Here is a 26,115-nt window from a genome sequence, read left to right as displayed (position 1 = left end):
TATGTCTGAGTCAGGTAAATTAGGTAGCTGAGGAAGCACTTGCAAACAGACAGGACAAAAAAGACAAGAGGCAGGGGTGATGATGGACATAAAAGGTTGGTGAACACCATGATTAGGGTGAGGGAGGGAACAACGCAGGTCCATGCTTGTCAAGCTTGGAGACGGTGAGAATCATGCTGTCACCCACTGGACTCTCATTACTGTCACCTTACTCCATTGGTGGCAGGAGTGCTTGACATCTCCTTCTTCTCCTATGTACCATAAGGGAGAGCAACTTTCATATGGAGTAGGCTCACACCAATGGTGTGGTGCAAGATCCTATGCACCATCCTTGGAAACTCACTGTGGGTGTTGAAACCATCACCTCTGCCACTGCTTTAGATGCAGTACTACTTGAGGGTGCAGATAGTGCCTCAGCTTTGGCCGGCTAAGAACTTGCTATATTCAACTGGACGTATAAGAGAATTTAAGTACCTTTATCTGCTCTTTTTTTTCAAAAAATACAGTATTTAAATTGATTTTAACTGTGTGGAAGGAATATTTGCTGAAGTGGAAGTTAGTCAGTGTTTGCTGAATTTTGTTATTTGCTAGTAATTACAGGTGTGGTGGTAGTCACATTCTTTGATTTCCTGTCCTTGCCTATTTAAGTGGTACAGTGTGAAATATTTTCTGCTTAAAAACCTCAGCTTTGGCCAGCTAAAAACTTGCTATAATCAACTGGACATATAATAGAATTAAAGTACCTTTATCTGCTCTTTTTTTTCAAAAAAATACAGTATTTAAATTGATTTTAACTGTGTGGAAGGAATATTAGCTGAACTGGAAGTTAGTCAGTGTTTGCTGAATTTTGTTATTTGCTAGTAATTACAGGTGTGGGGGTAGTCACATTCTTTGATTTCCTGTCCTTGCCTATTTAAGTGGTACAGTGTGAAATATTTTCTGCTTAAAAACCTCAGCTTTGGCCGGCTAAGAACTTGCTATATTCAACTGGATGTATAAGAGAATTTAAGTACCTTTATCTGCTCTTTTTTTTTCAAATAAATACAGTATTTAAATTGATTTTATCTGTGTGGAAGGAATATTAGCTGAACTGTAAGTTAGTCAGTGTTTGCTGAATTTTGTTATTTGCTAGTAATTACAAGTGTGGGGGTAGTCACATTCTTTGATTTCCTGTCCTTGCCTATTTAAGTGGTACAGTGTGAAATATTTTCTGCTTAAAAACCTCAGCTTTGGCCGACTAAGAACTTGCTATATTCAACTGGACGTATAAGAGAATTTAAGTACCTTAATCTGCCCTTTTTTTTCAAAAAATACAGTATTTAAATTGATTTTAACTGTGTGGAAGGAATATTAGCTGAACTGGAAGTTAGTCAGTGTTTGCTGAATTTTGTTATTTGCTAGTAATTACAGGTGTGGGGGTAGTCACATTCTTTGATTTCCTGTCCTTGCCTATTTAAGTGGTACAATGTGAAATATTTTCTGCTTAAAAACCTCAGCTTTGGCTGGCTAAGAACTTGCTATATTCAACTGGACGTATAAGAGAATTTAAGTACCTTTATCTGCTCTTTTTTTTTAAAAAAAATACAGTATTTAAATTGATTTTAACTGTGTGGAAGGAATATTAGCTGAACTGGAAGTTAGTCAGTGTTTGCTGAATTTTGTTATTTGCTAGTAATTACAGGTGTGGGGGTAGTCACATTCTTTGATTTCCTGTCCTTGCCTATTTAAGTGGTACAGTGTGAAATATTTTCTGCTTAAAAACCTCAGCTTTGGCCGGCTAAGAACTTGCTATATTCAACTGGACGTATAAGAGAATTTAAGTACCTTTATCTGCTCTTTTTTTTTTAAAAAATACAGTATTTAAATTGATTTTAACTGTGTGGAAGGAATATTAACTGAACTGGAAGTTTTCACTCTGCTCTTCAGTTAGTCCCACCCACCCTCTCTGTTTTTGTTTTGGTGTTAATCTTAATGGCCTTGAAACTGCCCGCCCCTCTTGTAAATTTGTGTTTGGATACTCCTTCTGGGCCCATCTCATTTGCTCACTCAACTGAGTGCAGTGAGATCATATTCTGATTTCAGGCACTCCTACTGTGTACAAAGAAAGCATCTGGGAAACAGAAAAAAATTAAGCTTGTTTCCTACCTTTCATGTTAAGTGGCATAGACTATTTGTAGGCTTCTGAGCCCCCAAGCCCTTCTGTGTTGGAGGGAAGCGTTCTAACTTAGTTTTTTTTTTCTCATAACAAGACAGTTTTCTAGTTTCAGCACTCATATCTGTTTCTTTGATCTCAGCACTTGTTCAGAAAAAAAATGTCATCTGCTTTTACTGTACTTGTGTTTCTACCTACTATATTTTACTTTTGCATCATCTTAAAAGTACTCAATTGTATTTATTACTGCTTGGTGTAACTCATTCTAAGCCTTTTGGTTTAAGCACTTGGGCTTCGGACCAGTTGTTTTGCTCTGAGAGGGTTTGTGGTCTGCACTGTAGTGGCAGAACAGGTAGCTTACATCCTTCTAGGTTGGGAACTGCTGATTGAGGGCTCAGTGTCTGTTATTCTAAAAGTGTATTAATTCTGGTTTAGGCACTTGGGCTTTCAGGCCAGTTATTTTACATTAAGAGGGTTTGTGGTCTGCACTCTTGTGGGAGGAGAGGCTGGACTCTGCCCTTCTGAGCTGGGAATTTCTGGTTGAAGGCTTATAGTGCATGCATATCTAAACTGCTTCTTACTGAAGTTGATGCGCCTTGTTTGCTGTGGCATAGACTGGATTCAGGCCTGCTGGATCTAGCTTTGTTTGTGTAACTTGAGCACTAATCCAGGCATTGTCTAAAGTATTCAATTGTATTTATTACTGCTTGGTAGTAACTTGATTAAAGTGTAGCTATCATTCTAAGTCTTTTGGATTAATCACTTGGGCTTCAGACCAGTTGTTTTACATTAGGAAGGTTTGTGGCATGCACTGTCTGTTATTCTTAAAGTGTATTAGTTCTGGTTTAAGCACTTGGGCTTCAGGCCAGTTATTTTACATTAAGAAGGTTTGTGGTCTGCACTCTTGTGGGAGAAGAGGCTGGACTCTGCCCTTCTGAGCTGGGAATTTCTGGTTAAAGGTTTATAGTGCCTGAATATTTGAACTGTATCTTACTGAAATTGGTACACCTTGTTTGCTGTAGCATAGACTAGATCCAGGCCTGCTGAATCTAGCTTTGTTTATATGCTTGTTGTTTGTTTGCTTGTTATTTCCTGGAACGCTAATTCCACCTAATACGCAGCTTCTCAGCGCTTCTGTGGATCACTAGTGATATCTGCATTGCTTACTGTACTTATTTCCTTGTTTCACTTGAAAGAAAGTTACTGTTTGTTGTTTTTGCATTTAAGTTACCTGTAACACATTGCACTTAAGTTACCTGGCACTTGCTCACTAAAGCAATTATATAAGTCAGCACTAAAAATTAAAAGCACTACACCCTCACTCCCCACTGGCCCTGGTTTTCAATTATTAAGGAATTCTCAATATTATTCTAGCATGCCCAAAGGTCAGTTGTCAATCTCCTCTCCGGTCCAGCTGGTGAATCTGGGAATCTTGAGGCAATGTTACAACTGCCTCATGTACACAGACAACCCTCTCCTCCTCCCAACAAATTCCAACACATGTGAGAGATGCAACCATATAGCCAAACTGGAGGCTAAGCTCTCTCAACTCAGTACTGGCATAACCAGTCAGGAGGAGAAGGAAACTACACTCACTACAATTCTAGTCTCACATAGACCTACCACGACAGCAAACCAAACACATAATCACACAAAAACATACTCGGAGGCTCTAAATAAAGATCTGCCAAAGCAGCAGAGACCTCCAAAGCAGACAACCAAGCAGCCGCTACCCCAAAACAAAACACGTGCAACACATATCTCACAAAGCCTGTGTGCCAAACAGTCACAGCCCTTAAGACTAAACAACACACCTGATACACTTGTAATAGGTGACTCTATTGTCAGTTACACTGACGTCCTGCTCACCAGGCTGAACAAGGAAAGGGTCACGGTGAGCAGCCTGTCGGGCGCTAGGATCCGTCACATAACACAAGCACTCAGGTCACTCCAAGGCAAGTACAAATATGACTCAGTCATTGTCCATGCTTGTGTGAATGACCTGAGATGTACCTCCCTGGACTACATGAAAAGAGACATAAAGGAGCACTCTGAGCATGTAGCCCAGGCCGGTATGACCCTGACCTTGAGTAGCATCTTACCCTCACCAAGAATGATGCCACAATATGAAGACAAGATGATCAATTTCAACAATTGGCTTAAGTACTGATGTCATTCAAAGGGGATCCAATGCCTGTCAGCTTGGGATGATATGCTCGACAAGCCACGATGCTTCACTAGGGACGGCTTGCACCTGTCACCCCTGGGCTTTCGGATATAGGCAAAGGCTCTTGCTACCCCCATAGTGCCTTTTTTAGGCAAGGCTCAAAAGACAAACCCACCTCCATAGGTATCACAAGGGATAAAAAACTAAGAGTAATGCTACTCAACGCCAGAAGTCTAAACCTCAAGATGCATGCACTCGAAACTCTCCTTAGCATGGAGAACATCGATATCTGTGCAGTAACAGAAACCTGGTTCAGGGCTCCCGAGAGCACCCCAGCACTACCAGGTTATACCTCATACCATGCTTTTCGGCCCCAAAACTTGGACCGAACCACAAAAGGAGGGGGAGTATTGATATTCATCAAAGATACCCACACCTCCAGGTTGGTGGCAAAGCACGAAGCATCAGAAACTATCCATGTGCAACTAACAGTGGGTAAAACTGCCTTCCAGTTTATAGCCTGCTACAGATCACCCTCCCAAACCCAGGAACCCCACTCAGCCTTCCTTAGAACACTGGAAAATATGAAGGTCTCTCCAAACACCATTATATTGGGCGACTTCAACTACCCAAACATAGATTGGGAGCATTACTCTAGCTCCAACACCCTAGCCCAAAGGTTCCTAGAATTTATAAACTCAAATGCTATGGAACAACTTGTTACAACTCCCACAAGAGGGGAAAACATACTGGACCTGATCATCACCAACATGAGGACTCTATGCTCCAGACCAGAAGTGTATCCCTCACTGGTAAGATCAGACCATAAACTAATCTCACAGGATATTCACATCTCGACCCCACCCCCTGCCCAGAAAACCACAGTGAAAAACGTCTCTAAAGCAAATTTCACACTCCTCAAAACTGAGGTGGAATCCTTCAAAGCCACCGGGCCTATGGAAAATATGGTCCAGACCGCAGAATCCTTTATAAACGCATTCTATGAACACCTTCAGGAATGCATGGATCATACGATCCCAAATAAAACCAAGACCCAATCCTCCAAAGGCAGACGTCCTGTCTGGTGGACCCCAGCCATAAACAAACTATACAATAGAAGGAGGAAGCTACTAAATGATAGAGCAAAATCCCAAAAAGGGAAGGCATCCCTGATCAGTATTAGCAAAAAACTACGGGCACACATAAAATTGTCTAAGGCCAACTTCGAGAGAAAAATTGCACAGGACACTAAGGATAATCACAAGGCTTTCTTTAGTTATGTTAGGAACCTGGGTGGTAATTCCCAGATATGCTCAGAATTAGTCCAAAATGACAAAAAATACACCGAACCCAATGACATTGCCAACATCCTAGCTGACAGGTTCAGCGCAAACTCCCCCCCCTCCCCACCAAAAGGGCAAATATCTATCCCAGCAGAGTGCTGCCCCTGGCATCTCAGATGCTCCGGTAAAAGACGCCTCCAAAGAAAAAACACAGCATCAATGGGACCAGATGGTGTCCCGGGCTGCATCCTACATGAACTCCAAGAAGAGCTAAACCCAAACATAAAACTACTGTTCAATCTCATCCTTACTACAGGATATGTGCCCAAAGAGTGGAGTACAGCAACAGTGGTCCCTCTCCATAAAGGTGGTGCCTCAACAGATCCTGGAAACTATTGCCCCATAAGCCTGACTAGCTTGGTCTGCAAAGCTATGGAAAGGATCATCATGGACCTCATAAATAAAGATATTGGGGACCTACAAACACTGGATCCTACCCAGTTCGGCTTTGTTAAGGGCAGATCCTGCCTCTTAAACCTGGTTGATTTCTTTGAAACAGTCACCAAGGCCATTGACGAGGGGAAGGTGGTCCACACAGCCTACCTGGACCTCGCAAAAGCCTTCGATACATTACCCCACTCGGGCATTATAGATAAGCTCACCAGCTAAAATATAAACCCCTATGTCACTAGATGGATTGCAAACTGGCTCAAGGACAGAACCCACATGGTTAGAATTGCTGGAGCCATGTCAGACTCCAAACCAGTTACAAGTGGTGTCCCACAAGGCTCAGTCCTGGGACCTCTCTTGTTCGGTATATATTTCTCGGAGGTACAGGCCAACACGGAAGGACTGTGGCTGACCAAGTTCGCAGATGACTGCAAACTGGGCGCCATAATCGACTCTCCAGCTGACACAAGAATCCTCCAAAAGGGCCTCATAGAAACAGACAACTGGTGCCAGAGCCATGGCCTCAAGCTAAATGCCAAAAAGTGTATAGTCATCCCCTTTGGCCAAAACAAAGTGCCCACAAATTACCACATTGGTGGTAATCCATTAAGTACAGAAGAAGTAATTAGGGACCTGGGGACCCAAGTTGATAGCAATCTCTCATTTGACAACCACATGGCCAAAGTGGTTAGAAAAACATTTTATATAGCCCACCTAATCATGAAGGGATTCACATCTAGATCAGGGGAGGTCATCGTGCCTCTTTACTCATCCCTCATCAGGCCCATAATTGAGTACAATGCCCCTTTTGGGATGTACCTTACCAGACACCTGCAGCAACTGGAAAGACCCCAAAAGTACCTCACCAAGAGGATCAAAGGGCTCAAACAGATGCCATATGCTGCCCGGTTAAAGAAACTCCAGCTCTACTCAGTGGCATACCGCCTGTTCAGAGGCGATCTGTGCCTGACGTATAAAGCCATGTCCAACCTGGAATTAATGGACATGCTGCTCCTCAGAAAATCCAAATCACATCGAGCTACATGCTCGAGAGACTTGAACCTCAGCACTGAAATAAATAGGACATGCTGGAGGGACAGATTCATAACCCAGAGGCTCCCTTCACTCTGGAATAAAATCCCAGTCCAGGTTAGGCAGAGTCCCTCATTGACTTTCTTCAAGAGGAATCTTGATGAGTGGATGGGAGATCGTAGGTTTACCCCGGGTATCACTTCTGTGTCACTGTTAGACAGAGACACAGTATACTAACCTCGAAAAAGGGCATAGCAAAATAAATTTAAAATGGGTGTCGAAAGCCAAACACATTCTGGCTAGGCTTATAAATGCCCATAGGGCAGATAGCCTAGTATGAACCTATGAACCTATCAGTGCTGGAGCTGATGGAGTGGGGGCAGGCTGATCCACTGGGACTGTCCTTCCTCACTGTGCTGTGCAGTATTTACTGATGTGGCACACATGGATGACATAGAGACATTTTGATGACACATAATGGAAAATAAGAAAAAGAGAGATAAGGGTTGGGGTGAGAGGAAAATAGAAAAAAAATTAGTACCACCATATGTGGCATAAAATGCATTAATACAATTATACAACTCTTTCATCTGAAGTATTACATTTAAGCATATGCCTTAACCGATACACACTATACTACAGATTGCTGAAAGTAATCCTTGAAAATGTGAATATATTGCATATATGCATGTTCCAGTCATGCAGATTGCAGTTTATAGCAGGACATTTGTGCCACTGGTATAGAGATTTTAATTTAATGTAAATATTATTGAAGAAATAACAGCATTGCATAGTTGTGAATTGTGATATTTGAACCCAGAACCTCTGACTACAGTCTAATATTGGACTCTTACAATTGGTTTGTGCTGCAGACTAATGCATGCATACTTGTTTTTACACTTGGGATATGCATGCTCAATTTAATACACCCCTATAAAATACAAAAAAAGATATCTTTAACTTTTAATCCTACAATAGCACTTCTCTTCTTCAGCATACATACCACTTGCTTCCCAAAGTCTCTCCAATCAAACAACATGAGCTTGCATATTGAACTCATGTTCACCAGTAGTTGGAGAAAGAATAAAAAGAACAGAAGAGCATTACGCATACAAGTCATATCTATATTTAGCTATGTCTTACATGTACTCTCTTAATGTCATATTAACATAGCTGTGGGATGTCCACAGTCTCAAATTCCTCCAACCAATGGTTGAGAGTATCCCTTTTTCTCCTGTGTACGTTATTAAAATGATGCATACATTTCTTTCCACTGCTTTGGATACCAGTAGAACTGGATAGAGCCTGGGCTAAACTATTCCACACCTCAGACTTGTACTGGGAGCCAGAGTAGTCCGCCTGCAGAATCCTTTGGCTGTGGTGCTTTACCAGAAGTCCAATAAATATGCTGGACTCCTGGACTCCCCATGTCTGTGCATTAAACCTAGCATTTTCCCCTCTAACATCAGCCATGTCTACCAGCCAAACTAGAACAATGGAGATTGATGCCCCTCCCCCCACTCCAGTTATCTCATTTACTGGTAGTGCATAAACGTGAGCAATGATGGCAACTGCATTTGCAAGATGTTAAGTGGAGACCAGCAGTGCCAAGCAGGGAGGAATTAATTGCAATTGGAAGGTTAATCTGACACTTGGCCTTAGTTTGAGGGGTGTCTACTGTAGCCTGGAAATATATATTAGAAATTGGAAGGTAACTGTTAGGCGAGTTAGGTTTGCAGACATATACTAAGGGCATAAATGCAAACCTGACACATTTGTTTTTATCTTTATACACTTAGAAAGGATTCAAACCTAGGCATAAGAGACAAACCATTTTCTTCCACAGCGTTGATTTTCCATCTTTGCCACAGAAGAAGTGCTATGCAGACATTGCCTGGAATAATATATAAATACAGGTGACAACATATATGTGTGTGATCTGAACATGTTATTGGATATAGATCCAGTTGTGCATGTGTCTTAGGTAATTGCGAAGGCAATGCAAGTCCAGATAGCAGAATTATACTTACAGAACTGTAGTACACAGTATGCCCTCAGTCATACATCTGAAAACACAATAATGGTGTCTCATCCCTCATAAGTATAATTCATATCAGTTCCACTATCTAAAGTGTAATAAGTGAGATTGAATATAATGCAAAGTGGAGCAACAGTAAAAGTCTATGGAATACTTTGTATTAGAACCCAGGACATGTGTATGGCAGTCCTACGCTTACATCTGTTGCCACAAGAATGTTGAAATAACAGTTGCCTATTTTCCAGTTCATTTTATAAACTGCACTGTCATAACAGTAACAAAAAAGGTTGTACATCCTGTACTTGAACCCAGAACCATCTGTACTCCAACTCTACACTTACATCTGCTGTCACATGACTAATTGCATGATATTCCCTAATCTGCTAATCATTCTTAAGGTCTCTGTGTTAACCACTGCACAATGCTGCTTAGTGGGTTTGTGAGCTGCCCAACAAAATTAACTGAATGTTTCCAGTTTCAATTATTGCCTGCCTGGGCCCTGTCTGCAGGTGTTCTTTTTGCTTCCTGTGTGGGCCAGTTGTCCAGTTTGCACATTGCCACATTGCCATGCTTGGTGTAAATGAGATAAGCACAGCCAAACCTGACATTCATTTTCCCTGTTTCCCATGATTGTGCTAAGCAGCGCATCACATAAACACTGGCCACCCCCCCCAAAAAGAAAAAAAAAAACAAGAAAGAAAAGAAAAAAAGAAAAAAAGGACACATATTTGAAATAAGGAAAAGCAGTCTATGACATACAGACTAGAAAATGTTGATTCACATGAAATATTTCTACATAGGTCTGGATTTGAACTCTCACTCCAATGAGCCTTCAGAAGACAGGAAGGGTGCCTTTTCTACATAGGTCTGGATTTGAACTCTCACTCCTATTTGCCTTAAAAAGACAAGGAGGGTGCCTTATCCCTCTTTGCCACACAAACAGGTTTGCAGCAAGGAACTGAAATCATTCTGCAAAAAGCCAACTACAACATCATCTACAGTAATATGAAACCTTACAACTGTTATTTGTACATTTATTATTTTTGGATATAGAGTACTAAGTTATCATATAACCAGTTATGACTATTGCTTGCAAATATACAGCTCTGTCATACCTCTCTGTGTTTGTTGGTCTTTTTTTTATCTTATCTGACAAGTAATCTGATACATGCAGTTTGTAAGTCATTCTATATCATTGGCCTTAAAATGTGTGAGGATACTGAATGGCAATAATATCATACACAGTTGCCAACAATGAAGGGGAGGTTGGATATTAATGAACAGAACCTGTGAATTTTGTACTGCTTACTTACATTTACAGCCTTACATCTAATACTTTATAGGTCTAACCTGACATACCAACTTAATGTAGGGCAGCCTGCAGTGCTGTTGTTTTCTTTTTCCCAACCAGTAATCATTCACAGTTGCGATCCATTAAAAACAAACACTAAAGGAGTGCCTACACGATGTTTGCATCTCCTACATGGAGTCAAGTATTTGGGATTCAGCAATTCTAATCAGTTCATACTTGATTTGCATATTCACTGTGTTAACAGCCCTGAATCTACACCATATAAGAAAGTATCTGTCTAGCTAGGAAAACTAAAGGTGAGGAGACTTATTTATGTGGAAAACACAGAACAGAGGCTATTACTTTAGGATATATCTACACAGAGGATTACAAAACTTGAGAAGGTATGGTTGCATTTTGTCAGTTGCACACTGCATATGCTGGAACATAATTAAGAAAAATCTGAAGCAAATGCTTTTACACCTTTATCTGTATGCATTAGTTAGAAGTATACTGATGGCGTGGGCATGTTTGTCAAGGTATTTCTCAGGTATACATGATTGGCAATACATAAGAACAAACAAAAAAGGACCACCACAAAAAAAGCAAAATAAATTTTAATACAAAAGATAAGCACTTTCACGTACAACCAATATACGCTTCATCAGATTGGCAATACCTTAAAATGGAATGTTCTGTGATAAATCTGTAAAAGTTTCAGGGAAAGTTCATTTGATAGCATTTTTTAGCATTTTAAAGATGGTTTGCAAGCAAAATATGTCATTTACCTGTTCTTTTTGGCATTCGGAGGATCAAAGCTGCATTTCTGTTATGGCACAAACAAGGATATGTTGTTATTGCTAATCTCCTTTTTTGCATCAGGCCTGTTGTTCGTATTGCAAATCTTTAGACTTTTATGTTTCTCCAGTGGGTAATACTGAGATGCAATGTTTTCTGTTTTATGTGGGGACAGTTATTTTGTAGTTATGTGATACTTATGTGTATTATCCTTCTGTCGTCTTTTGGCACACCTATGACTCTGCCACCCAGACATTTCAATCCTCAAAGACCATCCTTTACTGATGCTGAAAATCAGGTTATTTATTGTCAACACTTTTAGACAACATAGTGCCTTCCTGCTTGAAAGGGACAATCAGGTTATTTATTGTCAACACTTTTAGATAACATGGTGCCTTCTTGCTTGAAAGGGGACAGGGAGATATGTCATGCAGAATACACATTTAACAGCATAATTTTGATGATGTTAATGCCATATGTGGCCATGAAGGACATATGAGCAGGTGTGCCATAGGGCCACTGACATGATCTCATCTGCATGGAGAAGAGCAGCTGCAGTGGGCCGTAATTAAATGGGTACTGGGATGCCTACTACAGAGCCAGCACTAACACCAAATGCAGAATTTCTGTCCACAGTCAGAGATTCAGACAGCTCCCAGGAAATTGCAAAATAGCATGTCCTTGATATTGGTGCTACTGTTTCAGGGATGCAAGCATGTCCAAGGAAGAGCTTTCAGGTAGACTTTTGTATCCAAATTGTTGAATAATGTTATACAGTAAAAGAATTTAAATCTTATATCAATACACATCTTCTGTTTCACAAGATTTTTTTTTTTGGGGGGGTTAAAGTTTGCTACAGTTATAATCACATTCTGACTGAATATTTTATATTGGAGCTGTCTTCCAAGTACTTGTTGAAGGTATAGCTAATGGACATATAAAAGGGTAAACATATTTCCCCCATCTTACTATTAATTATGATAATGTTGTCCTTACCTTTTGCTTAACGTCTTCCAGGACCATCTGACATGCAGAGGATACCCTCATCTGTAGATGATAAGACAAACATTTTTATGTCAGTACTGATGAGCAATTCACAGAAATATTTTAGTTTGTGATGTTGATATCATGACGGTTGTGTGTATTGCTACACTGTCTAATAGTGGCAGCACTGCTATTTTGTTAGCATATACTGGAGTATAGTAGTTTATTTATTAATTGTTCCTGAGTTTGTTGCTTATTATCACAGGTGTTTCTGACAGTGGACATGTGGGACTTCTACCACCTGATGTCAAAGTATCAGCATACTCTGATGATGATGGTAGCCAAACAGAGAGACAGTCAGAGGCGCATAGGTTGAATCTGACACTGAGGTTGACATACAGTCATCCCATGAAATTCCATCGGACACAGCCAGTAGGCCTGCACCTACCCATTCGAGTGATCCCTCAGATATTGGACAGGTGAAGGGTGAGGAAATTGATCAGCGAAGTGTCGTTACTGCAGCTGCAGTGCCTGTTGACTCTAACTGTAGTCAAAGTGTAGGTGAGGTGCCATGCAGAAGGGTTGTTAGGGGTGCTTAAAGTAGACCTGCTGTCCATCCTCCACTTGATCCAGTTGTCTCTTCAAATGCCACTCAATGTATGTTTATGGCCATCATGGAGGTACAGGCATGTTCCCACAGGTGGTCCAGAGAAATGCTTAGGGTTGTAGATCTGGTTCAGGCTGACATGCATGACTACCTCCACAGTGTTGCCGATTCAATAAATAAGATGACTAGCACATTGGAATGAGGGGTGTCTGTGATGGAATGTCTGCTGGGAGGGGGTGCATCCTCTTGGACATAGGTCAGCTACATCATCTGCCATTAACCAACATGGCCATGCCCATTAAAGTTCCCATAGTGGCAGTACTTCCACTGCTCCATCAGTGGGTGAGTGATCCACACCCAGATGTGGCAAGCTATGGGGGTCATGGTCCTGGGTGTCTTTGTGAGGGGAGCTTGCCCAGTAGATATCAGTCACATTCAGGTAGCAGCACTGCATCTGACCTTGAATGTGGACATGCCAGTGCAACTCCTGCCAGAGCCAATTCTCATGGTTGAGGATGACAACTATGAACTGCCACCTGTACCATGCATAGCTCACACCTGTCCAACATGCCAAGACATAGAGCTAAGATAGTGCTTGGCTGTGTTCATGCAGACACTCACATACTAGTTTCACCTGAAAGACCTATCCAGACACACACACAACAGTTACATAGTTCAGCAATGCATCTTAAAACTAACTTTGTCTCACTGGCCATTTGTTGCTTTATCCAAATGTCTGCCTGCTTCTCTTTCTTACTCACACACACTCACCAACCTTTTGTGTCAGTCTAGCCCCCCCCCCCCCCGGCACACACACACACACAACACCCTGTGCAAGTAATAATAACTGTGCCATATCCCTGTTTTGTATCTTTTGGATTCAGGTATATGTAAGATTAGTGTCGGATACTCAGGGTGCATAGCTGACTTAGTGCTTAGTATATCTGCATTTGTGATGCTGAACTGTTAATTGTACCTTTTACTTATGTTGGTGTTTGGAAGTTGGACAGCTGATAACATCAACATTTTCCGGCTTTACTGTGAATGATCTTGTGAGGGCTGTGAAATCTGAAACTGAAATGTGTATTATTACTTTTTAACTTCTCACTTTAATGATTTTCTGGTACAAACGTATTATACTAAACTGAGGACATGCATTGACCATTACTACTTTTGAAAGGTATGACTGTGAATCTTTGATGTCGGAGGCCTACTATTTAATAATGGACACATATAAGTCAAATAGTTCTTGCTGTTACATGTTTAGGTCATTTCTGTACAAATCACCCACCTTTTATTTGCTTACACTACCAAGTAACACCATGCAAGGATATACCAGTCATTCATATTAGTGCACAATACACTCCAGGTTCAATATTTACCTTGTAAATCCAGTGGTTGCAACAGCTTTAGTTCAGAGCTGACTGTCTGATACAAGCAGTACACAGCCAATACATAGGGAGGTAAAGGATGTAAGAGTTGCCTGGCATCAATGTTACCATATGTATTTGCATAGGATGGCAGTTTTGGGCCCTTAGGTGGTGGGTAAGTGTGCTATGCATTGTCTCTTAGCAAATGCAAGGGTTTATTGAGCATGCATATGTCTGTCGACACCCACAGCAGCTGCTGGTTCCCCCTCTGACTCCTCATCTGTGTGTGGTTTTGCTGACCTTGGCATTGGTGGTGAGATTTTTGCCCCCTCACCATTGTTGATTGTGCTGAAGCTGTTTTCTCAGGATGGTGTTATATAGCATGGCACATACTGTGAATATTTTAGTACATGTCCATGGATTGTACTGAAGGGTACCCCCAGATGTATCTAGGCAACAGAAGAGCGACTTCAGCAGCCCAAACACATACATTATGATGTTTCTGGTTTGAGCACGTGCCTCATTATGGCATTCTTCAGCCGGTGTGTGTCTGCATTTCTGATGGGTGTCATCAGCCATGGTTCCAGCGCATAACCTGCATCCGCCAGTAAATGACCCTGTGGGATATCCCCCCTAACAAACATCTGATACATTTGGGAGGTATGCCAGATATGTGAGTCATGGTAACTGCCAGGGTTGTCAGCACACATGTTCAAGATGATTCCTTTGGCATTACACATGACTTGGCAGTTTACAGAGTGGAAGCCCTTAATATTTATGTAGAGCCTTCCCTGTTCCCCTGTTGGTGCTTTAAAGTGTGCTACAGGGTAGAACTCCTGCATATTTCTGGCCCCATCTTTAGGAGTATGGGGAAACTATATGTGGTCACTGGCATGTTGGAGCATAGCATTCAAAAACTGATGGAAGATCCTGTATGCTGATGCCTGTGATGCCCACATCATGTCCCCTGTTGGTCTCTGAAATCTACCTGTAGCCAAGCTTTTGAAGTGCTACACTTGTCTTTGTCTCCAGTGGGATGGGTATCCCTCAGTTTGCCCTGGAGTTGAGAATGACAGAGGTTGCAGAGTTCCTGTAATGTGTCTCTATTCACCCTGTAGCTCTCTACAATTTCCAGATCATGCAGGCTGTGATAAGTTACCTGCGGTCTGAAAACTCTTCTTCTTTTTGGCCTTGGTCTGTTAGCAGCAGCAACAGCATAGACTTCAGCCTGTTGCACATACACATGAATTAAAGCAGCAGTAGCCCCTAACATTGTTTCTGTGTAGACTCGTTTCTGTGTCTGTTTTCCAATAGGTTTTTGAATTCGCAAGGAAAACCAGCACTGAGTCTACACAGTTGTTTATAGCTTGTGTAATATAGCTCCTCTAACTTGTATTGGTTGATTAGCATGTGATTTAGCTGCTTATGCTGTAATTTGCATGCCAAAGTGTTTACCTTGTTTGCACTGTGGTGCACACAGCTTACTGAATTCAAAACAGTGCATTACCATGTGTTTGACATGGTGTAAACAGGCTTTATTGAATCTGGCTGCCTGTCTTTCTTTTATGATCTATCTACTGACTACTTACTTGATTATAATTCTAAAACTGCTGCATGGATTGATTCCTTGTATACTTAGCTCCTTTCACAGACTACGAGGGAGAGTCTTAACCCCAGATTAATGAGACAAGACTGAGTTTACACTGGACATTAAGCTGTCTTATAAACAGCATGTGGATAACTGATCTCTTCTGTTTAGGTTAGCTCAATTATTGTTAAGTAAGAAATGTATTGTCATAGAAACAAGAATGTTGTTAAATAATACTTTGTTCTTCTGTGTTTCTGATGCTCGCTTATTTTATTATGAATGTGGTAAGAGCTATTTCACTAAGATTATTGCTTTGTATTATGCCTTTTTTGTTTTATGACCAGCACATTATATTTCGCATATAATTATGAGCTACATAAAACTCAAAATGTTTTGTCTCTTGATCAATGCATCAGTTAATTTTAACCATAGGAAAGTGCAATGTGTTCTATCAGAAATGTTGTAGTTTTATATTACACTTACATGTAACACCTACTTTAAAGGACATGTGCATTGTAATCAGAAAAAAAATCATTGTATTCTCTGTCTTTAACACTTTCTGTATTTATGTTCAAGATGGTTCTTTGAAAACATTTTATTAATGAGTTGTATAGGCTTTTACTAAGCTTACAGTCAAGATGTTCATTGAGAAATATACCAGTGGGAGACAAATAATGTCTCACATTATGTAGACTTTCTTCACATATCCCTGGTGAAAAATTCTGAACACCATTCAAGTTTTAAAGGTTGTTAAGGAAGTACTCTGCTTGCTAGATAAGTACAGCCTATTTAAGTGGAGGACACATCAGATTAGGGATCTATCATTAAATCTTTGGTCCATTTTCTGTCACGTTTACCTTCCAGTCTTCCAAGTGTCCTATGTCTACAATGGATCTACCAGTCAATCTCTTTTCTCTCCTGGACTTACTGCAGTATTGCCGGAGCTGGTCATGGATCCTAAGGGCATCCCAGGGATATGGCTATCTCCACATCCCTCAAGGGTTTTTTCTTAAATTCCCTATCCATCTCTCCATGATATGGTTTTGTATGAAGGGTAAGTGAGCGATACAGACATTGCAGGATATCACCCTACCTCCATAGCAGCTCAGCCAGGTTCACCCCACATTCTCTTTGGCCATGCATCCTCTTAGCAGCATCCCCAGTCTCCACTAGGGACCATCACAGGAGATGCCCATGATGCTGCTCTCCCTGGAATCGGCATGCCAACTCTTCTCTGCTAATCTGTCAGTCACCCAAGCCACTAATCAAACCCAGGTCATCTGGGTCATAGTTAGGGGTTTATCCATCTACTCCACCAGAGCATCTATCATACCATCTGTTGCTGCTGATGCGATAGTATAGGCTTAAGTCTCAAGACTGGGTGTGTGTTTTATTACTGCTTTTATTTAGGTGAAAGAGTTCATAGAGTTTTGGGTCATTCATAGCATGGAAGGCTACCCGGAAATCACCCTATAGAAGTCTGTATGACACTGAGTGGAGTAACATGGCTTTTAGTTTAATACAGCAAGTGGGAGAACTGAGACTTGGGGTCTTTTTTGGTGAGGAAATGTTGAGATCTTTCAAGCTGGTTTAGGTTATTAGTGAGATGTGTGCTGAAGGGCACATTATATTTAATGATGTCTACAATAAGCTATGAATAAAGTGAGATTATAACTTTTTTGGATCTTGAGGAGACACCATAAAGGATACATTTTGCAAGATAGAAGGATTTTCTAATAATCGCATAAACATGGTGGTTAAAGAGAGTTTTTTAGTGAATAAAACATACCAGAAATCTGATGACTGTGTCAAATTTAAATGGAATATTATCAATGTCTTAAGAAGAAGTGATGTTAGATTTAGCAAAGGAAATTATGCTGCATTTTAGTGCTGAAGGTATGCCTGTAATTAATATACTTTTCTAGTAATTTGAGTATCAGAATTGAATATGATAACTGGCCCAGTTTGTAATCTTCAGTAAATGTGGTTAGCCATATTGCCTTACTATTGACATTTATATCTGTGAAAATGTATAGCAAAGATGAGGGAACACAGAACACAGGCCTATGGGACACCAGTTGTGCATTTTTCCATGTAGATCAAATACCACTAACCTTAACACTATGGGTTCTGTCAAACAGTAAATTACCTTTCCAATCAACTATGTATCAGTTAATATTGATTTGGGAGAGTTTTGTCAATAACGTCAACATGAAGGATATTGTCAAAGGATTTTGTAAGGTCCATATAAATCATGCGGACTGCATGCTGCTTAACAACTCAAACCACTTGAACAAGTATGCTCTGCTTTTTACAAGCCTCATTTAGGACAGAGGAATTAGGTATTCACATTTGTTAATGGAGTTGACACCAAGTTTGAGATAAGTCTAAGGTTTGAATAGAAATGAATATGTTTTCACAGCTAAAATGAGCACGCTTAAGCATTATACCAATAATAACTAGATATCCATGTTAAATAAGTTGTATAAAGAAACAACTTACATACCTCCATGAAATGGCTAATGCCTATATTTCAGCCACTACCTACACTAAACTGAGGATAACATAAGGAGATATATCCCAAAGATTTCTGTAATAGACATCGCATTCTGGTAATACAGTAATAATGGCATAATTGTCATGTTGCAGTCTAATTCAAATTCAGAAATTAACAAGTTGTACATTAATAATAACATAATTGCTCTATTTCAGACTTAATTTCAGAAGTCAGTGGCATAATAATGACATAATTGGTCTGAAATATATTAACTGACTCAGTCTTCAAAATGTTTTTAACAATAATCAGATACTGAAGTCAGTTAATAGTTTTTGCACAGGTGTTCTGTAGTAAAATAACATTATGTAGCACTATGTAATGCAAGAGTAATTTTTAATAGCCCAGTCATTTATAAATGTATTTGTTGATTTAGTAAACCAAACTTGTAGTGTCAGCAGAGTGTGGGAATATGCTATAGTGAGCTGATATGATGCTTGTTTTGCAAGCACAATTCTTTTTCCTAGGAATGGAAGAGGGGAAGATTTTAAACTTCTGATCGTGATGCTGAAATCAATACACGCACTGCCATGTCAAATCACCAACCGAGTTATGATTTATGTTGTGCCTATATAATGTCCACTAACCAATAACTGGCTACTAACGCATTTTCGATTTATGGCTAGGATATACTATTTCACAAAGTGTCTATACACAGAAGACGACTATAATAATGAGACAGGAATGCTTACATCACTAAAATCTTTCTTAAAATCTGTTTTAAAAATTAAGATAATGATTCAGACAAGCTTACTGCAATGTAAACACATTAAATGTAAGGTGTCCATATTATGGTCAGCCTTTTTGATTCAGATACTTCCACTACTGTTGGTGGCTACAGCACAAAGAACAGTCTTCCTGAGGAAGCTGCATGGAAGGGCTATGGTTTGGGGGGAGGGTGGATAATATTAATTAGCCATGTGCTGTCCCCTGGAAATGCTCCTGAGAATTTCTACTGACTTATTTATTTCTTGCAAGAAGGAAAAGACAGTATACACCAATTTATCCATATGGGACTGGAAGTAGCTTGTGCTACAAAAAACAGTAATATAGTGGAGTCATGGAAGGATGAGCCTGTCTGAACTTGTGTGCAGACATATATGCTCATGTCTGCTGGGGCAAGAATGCATCTGAATGGATGTGTATCTGTGTGTGTGTGTGTGTGTGTGTGTGTGTGTGTGTGTGTGTGTGTGTGTGTGTGTGTGTGTGTGTGTGTGTGTGTGTGTGTGTGTGTGTGTACTGGTATTGTGCATAAGTAAGACTTTTACTTTACATTTAGTACAAACTCTGATTTTATTTAGAAAGCACCATCACAAAGAATCTTTCAGTAACTACCCAATGTGTTATCAATAATATGGTTTATGAGTCTAAAATAAGAGTACACACATCTGTTAACTGATCTGGTGAAATTGTCTCACAGACAGAGTGTGATTCTAGAATACAGCCTGGCTACCATTAAGGACAACTCTTAAATGGGTAGGAAGTATGACACACCACTATTAGACTGCAACCTCATTTGTGAATAATCCAGAAATAAAACCCCAGAATTCAGGGAAAAGAATGTTGTTGTTGTGTCTTTTGGCTATTCTCGGTTAGGGGTCGCCACCGCGGAACTCTGGTCCGCTAATGATTGGCAGTAGAATTTTACATGCTGAGTTGCCAGCCCTGACGCACAACCTTCAACGAAGGTACGCCCATTCATGCATGTCTCCACACAGAAGACGCTCTAGCTGAGAATCGAACAGGACAACATCTTACTGTGAGGCAACAACGCTACTGCAGCACTATAAATTCTGATGATAGAATATATGCTTTCCTCATGATATTATATATGTATTAATAAAGATCCATATCTACGCAAATATAAAAACAGCAATAATAAAAGGAGGTTGGGGAATGTAAGAATGGACAGCATAAAAGCAGCAGGACAGGCTGGACAAGAAGATTTGGAGAAGGATAAGTGATTTCATTAGCATGCAGACCAGTGATCTGGCTCAAGCAGGTTTTGCATAGTAAGAAGGAGGAGTCAACAAAAGAAAGAGGGGAGTATCAGTGGTGAAAATGGCAGCTAAAGATGGCCAATGGAGTGTCATATTAAACATGAAAGGGCAGAGTAGACCGAACAAGAGGCCAGTTAACACAATTCTGGGAAAAGGCAGATGGAAAGAGGACATGGACAGAGGGTAAATGAAGGGTACTGACTAAGGAAAAGGGAAATACTGGAGGATGCAGCTATGAGAGAGGAAAGAGAGAAATATGCTAGGCTAGATGAATAGATACAGATAGCGGAGAGAAATAATAGGATCATAGGAAGTTACTAGGCTATTGGCCCTGAGGTCCTTTCAAGCATAGCCAAGAATTTAGCCCATATACCAACAAGTCATCACCCAATGCCCCTGTCCAGCAGGGAGACAGGTGTAATCCCAGGGGTGTATTTTCTGTTCCCCATCCAGTTATCCAGTTTACGCTTAAAAAGGGTTAATGATATATTCTGCTTGACATGAGATGGAGTCTATTCCACAGAAGGGGGAGTCTCTGGGACAAAAATCTGTCCTGCCAACAAGTCTTATTGATGTCACATACCAGGGAAGACCAGTCACACATGTGGGTTACTTGACTGGAGCTTGACATGTGGATATGCAGCAGTCCCATCAAGGTGGTGTCTTTAGATTGCTTTGTATGCCAGACAGATGTCACCTCTGAAGAGTCTGTATGACATTAAGTAGAGGGACAAGGCTTTTAGCCTATCTGTGTAGGGCAGATGTCTGAGGCCATGGATTCTCCTGCTGAGGAACCTCTGTGGTCTCTCCAGCTGCTGCATCTGCTTTGTGAGGTAAATAATCATAAGACAACTACCAAATGGATGCAGCTATAATCTTGCAACTATCAGCAGGGTGAAAAGCTAAACAATGTTTTTAGTGCTTTTGTTCCTATATTTATATACAATGGAACTCTGTAATAAAGGTTCCTAGGAATATCTCTTTCTAATAATGTTTTACTATTCCTACTTCTCTTATAAGTGAACTGCGGAGATTCACCTAAAATTTTACTCAACTCAATGTTTCCCCTAATAGTTCATCAATTATTCTTTATGGTGTTCTTAATTTCTTGACTATCAATAGACATAACTACAGGAAATGCTAATGTTCGACCTAGATCAGAAAATCTGTAAACTTTAATGTCCGTCTTAAATCCCTGTTATATAATAGAGGAAAGTTTAAAATATCTCTGTTCAATAACTTTTGAACTAATTTTAATTAACTCTCCTTTTGGATATCCACATTCTATAAATACATTTATAAATGTTTCATCTCATTTAAAAATCTATGCAATTACTTATAATTCTACTAGGCCTAATAATTTAACCCTGAAACATATTTAATTTCATACATCTGGGATGGCTACTAGAAAACTGAGCATAATTATTTCTAAAATTTCTAATGATATCTCAACCTCCCTCAGAATATCTACTCTGTAATGTAATTTTATGTTTCCTTCTTAATAACTTCTCTGAATGTATATCACGTTACTGTTTCAGCTTATTTACCTCTCATTAATCCTCATCAGATTGTATTGTTTTGACTGCTTCTTGAATTTGAGCTTAAATGTTTTATCTTCTACTCTGTATAATTATTATTGTAATTTTTTGTATGTACCTAATTTGTCTGTATTGGAGCTTTTCTCCCCAGGACTCCATTAACTGCAAATAAATAAATAAATAAAAGTATTTTTTCGATACATTTTACTACCAAACACTTGCTCTTTGATGTCCGTATCAACCTCTATGTCCAAATAAGCAACATCAGTCCCAAAGTTATTCAAAAGGAACACCAAGGCACACTACTATTCATTGCCTTCAAAAACTCAGCAAAACTTTTTTTCATCTCCATCCCAAATAATAAAAAGATCATTATATATCACTTGTAGAACAAAACCTGCTGATATAAAACCAAATTAGTTAAATAAGTACTCTCCCACCAACAGAGAGCAGGCTTAGCAAACACGGGCTACGTTAGCACCCATTGCCACACCTGTCTTCTGTTGATAAATTCTCCCATTAAACTGAAAGAAATTATTTCTGAAAACTAAATCTAAAAGAAGAATTATTTTATTAATTTATATTTTATCAAAGTTTGCATTCTGTTCCAAATATAATTTTACAAATTGCAGTCCTTCAATCTGATCTATACTAGTATAAAGAGATTGAATATCTACTGTTACCATAATTTTCTCAGAACCAGAATATGGGTATTTTAAACCTATCCTAGGAGTGGATATAAATGGAGTGGTATATTCTCCAAATATTGAATCCAGTAGTATGGGACTACTTCCATCACATAGTACAGGCGTGGAGGGTTTGCTGAAGAAGGGGTGTGTAGTGTTGAGAATAGGTATGAAATCAGTTTTACTACAACATATTTTAGTGGAATCTAGGCCTTGGAATGGATTCTTATTAAGAACTGGGGCATTTTAATGGAGAATAATTTATTCCGAGTTAAAACAGGGGAGCAATCTGTTGTGGTTTATCGCAGAGAGAAAGATTTAAAATGCATTTTGGAAAGGAAGGAATATGTGGTAAGTAAAAGTAAATTTTATAAAAGCACGAATGAATGCAGTAGGTGTCAATAATGTAAATGTGTCAAGGAAGGGAAAGACTTTATTGTCCATGGTAACCATTTTAAGATACTTGGCATTTTTAATTGTGAATCAAAGGGGGTAGTCTATCTGGCTCAATGTGAAGTGTGCCTGTTTTTATGTGGGGAAGATGGACCATAAAGTGCAAGAATGTATTTACAAACATGGGTATGATATCAAAAAATGTATCATGACAAATGCCCTTGCTAAACATGTTTGTGATTTCCAGGACACCATTTTAAGTATGTAGTTATTGATCAGGTCAGTTTAGGCTATAGGGGTGGACCTAGTAGTCTACTACTGGAGAAGAAGGAATGTCATGGCAAATGGTATTGGATGCTAGTAGATGGCCTGGGCTCAATGAATATATTTCTATTGCTTGAATTTAAAACTTAAAGCACTGAACCGATAAAGGGAATAATTTTATTTAATTTTTATTTTAACTAGTTCATACTTATTTATATTTATTTATATAACGTGACCTTAAGAAGTATATGAGTTTTATGTACATGGTTATGTATTTCATGTAACTAGTATCCACACTAACCTGACTGCTCTTGCTCTCCTTTCACCTTGGAAGCTAAGCAGAGTTTGGACTGGTTAGTACTTAGATGAAGTCCATCTGGGGGTACCAGTTGCTGTAGGCTTAAGTATTTTTAAGTATTTAACATTTTAAATGTTTATAAATAATTAAGTATTTATAGTGTCTTTTGTTTCCTATTTTTATTTTCAGGACTGTTATTAGACATGAGTTGTGTGTTTCTATACTGGTGTTAAGCATGTTATATGCTATATTAATATTTTAGATATTCTTGTATGGTGAATATTGGATAAAAGGAGTGTGCTGCTTTAAGGAAGGGTGTGTGTGTGGAATGACCAATGGGATTACTTTAGGGTGTGTTTAAACAAGGCAAAGATGTATAGGAATATCTGATGAAGTTCATAGAAGTTAATGAAAGAGCTTATCTTTTTTTTTTTTTTTTAATCTTGTGTTTACTACCGTTCAATAAATTGTAGTTTTACTGTGGATCCACCTGAGCCAGCATTTGTTTGGACTTTGTTTGTACATGGTCTTTGTGATTTATTTGTTATGTATATAAATGTATTTATATGTATTTATATTTAACATTTATCAATGTTATTTATGTTTAAGATGTACATTGTAATGAGATTTGATTAATTTATCATGTGATTATTCAAAGTACTATGATAGGTTGGATTTGAATGTATTTGGTGCCCAAAGTTATTTAAAAGCAAGTGAATAAGCTGACTGTGTATTTTTCTGATGAAGTTCCATTGTATATAAATAAAGGAATGAAAGCACTAAAAAAAGTTGTTTGTTTTTTTGTCCTGCTGACAGTTGCAAGATCATAGCCACATCCATTTAGTGATTGTTTTATGTTTATTTTCCTCTAACCTGGTTTAGTGGTGCTGTTATTTGCTTTGTAAGGTACATGCCAAAAGGGGCATTGTACTCAATAATGGGTCTTTAAGGGAAGAATACAGGGATGTTAAGACCTCCTTGTACCTGGATGAGATACCTTTACTAATGAGGTGGGCCATGTAGCAAGCTTTCTGTACAATGGAGGCAGTATGGTGGTCTGTTTGCTATCAATTTGGGTGCCCAAGTCCCTCATGACTGATTGCATTATTAGGACCTTGTTATTAATGTGATAATTTGTGGGAACATCACTCTCCCCAAAGGGTATGATGCTGCATTTTTTGGCATTCAGTTTGAGGCCATGTTTCTGACACCAGTCATTTGTTTGGGTGAGACCCTCTTGGAGGATATCCACATCACTAGGGGAATTGATGACAGCATCCAGCTTGCAGTCATCTGCAAACTTGATCAGCCATAGCCCACTGGTTTTGGCCTGCACCTCAAAAAAGTATATCCCAAACAACAAAGGCCCCGAGACCAATCCTGGGGGTACACCACTCATTATGGGTCTCCTGCTTGAGGTGGTTTCCTCTATTTTGACTAGGGGAGTTCTATGTGAGCCAGTTTGCTACACATCTGGTAAGATACATATTGATGCCTAGTTGAGAGAGTTTATCTATTATGCCTGAGTGGGGAATAGTATCAAAGGCTTTTGCCAGGTCAAGGTTAGTGGTGTGCACTGTCTTCCTCTCGTCCATTGCTTTGGTGATGGTCTCAAAGAGGACGACCAAATTTAACAGGCATGATCGCCCCTTGATGAAACAAAACTGTGTGGGATTGAGTGTTTTGAGGTTTCCAATGTCCTTGTTAATGAGATCCATGATAATCCATTCCATGGCCTTGCAGATCAGGCTAGTTAGGCTGATGAGTCTATAACTTCCTGGATCAGTGTATGATTCACCTTTGTGAAAAGGGATGACAGTGGCTGTTCTCCATTTGGCTGGGATGAAGCTGGTACTCAGGATTTGGTTGAATAGGATGCCTAATGGTGCTGCAATTTCCTGCCTGAGTTCATGTAGGATGCAGCCTGAGATGTTATCGGGTCCCATGAAGGCTATATTTTTTGCCTTTGAGAGAGCAGTGATGACTTCCTCCCTAGAGATAATGGGAGGGGGGCAGGTGCTGTGGATGTCCTGATTTACTGATGGGGGGCAGAGGGGTGAAGTTTTCACTGAACCTGTCTACCAGCAGGTGGGTTATACCTATGGCATTTATGTATGTGTTGCCCTTGACCACCAGTTCTGGGATGCTCTGACTGCTTCCTTTGAGACTGTGGACATATGTGAAGAAGGCCTTATGATTGTCTTTAGTAGATGTGACCAGTTTGGACTCAAAGTTTGCTTTAGATGATTTTACTAGTGATCTTATTTGCCTGTTCAGGCTAAGGAGAAATTGCTTCCAATTACGCACCTGCTCCTTCTTTGCCCTGGAAAGCAATTTCTTCCTTTTATTATAGAGTTCATTTAATGCAGATCTAAACCAGACAGGTTTACTCTTCCTTGAGGAGGATAATTTTGTCCTGCTGGGTATTCCTGATTTCATGCAGCTATATAAATGCTCATACAGTACTTTGGTGTAGGTTTGGACATATGTGCCAGTTCCTATGGAGGGGGTGGGGGCTGTGAAACTGTTTATACCTTCCGTCAGGAGGTTGTAATAAGCTTTGGATAATTTTTTTGTTTGATCCTAGCTGGGGGAGGTCAGGGAAGATGGTGACTTTGAAAG

This window comes from Protopterus annectens, chromosome 6.part0 (assembly GCF_019279795.1).
Source record: "Protopterus annectens isolate FY-2018-M chromosome 6.part0, PAN1.0, whole genome shotgun sequence".
Lineage (NCBI taxonomy): Eukaryota > Metazoa > Chordata > Ceratodontiformes > Protopteridae > Protopterus > Protopterus annectens.
This window is presented reverse-complemented; position numbering follows the sequence as displayed.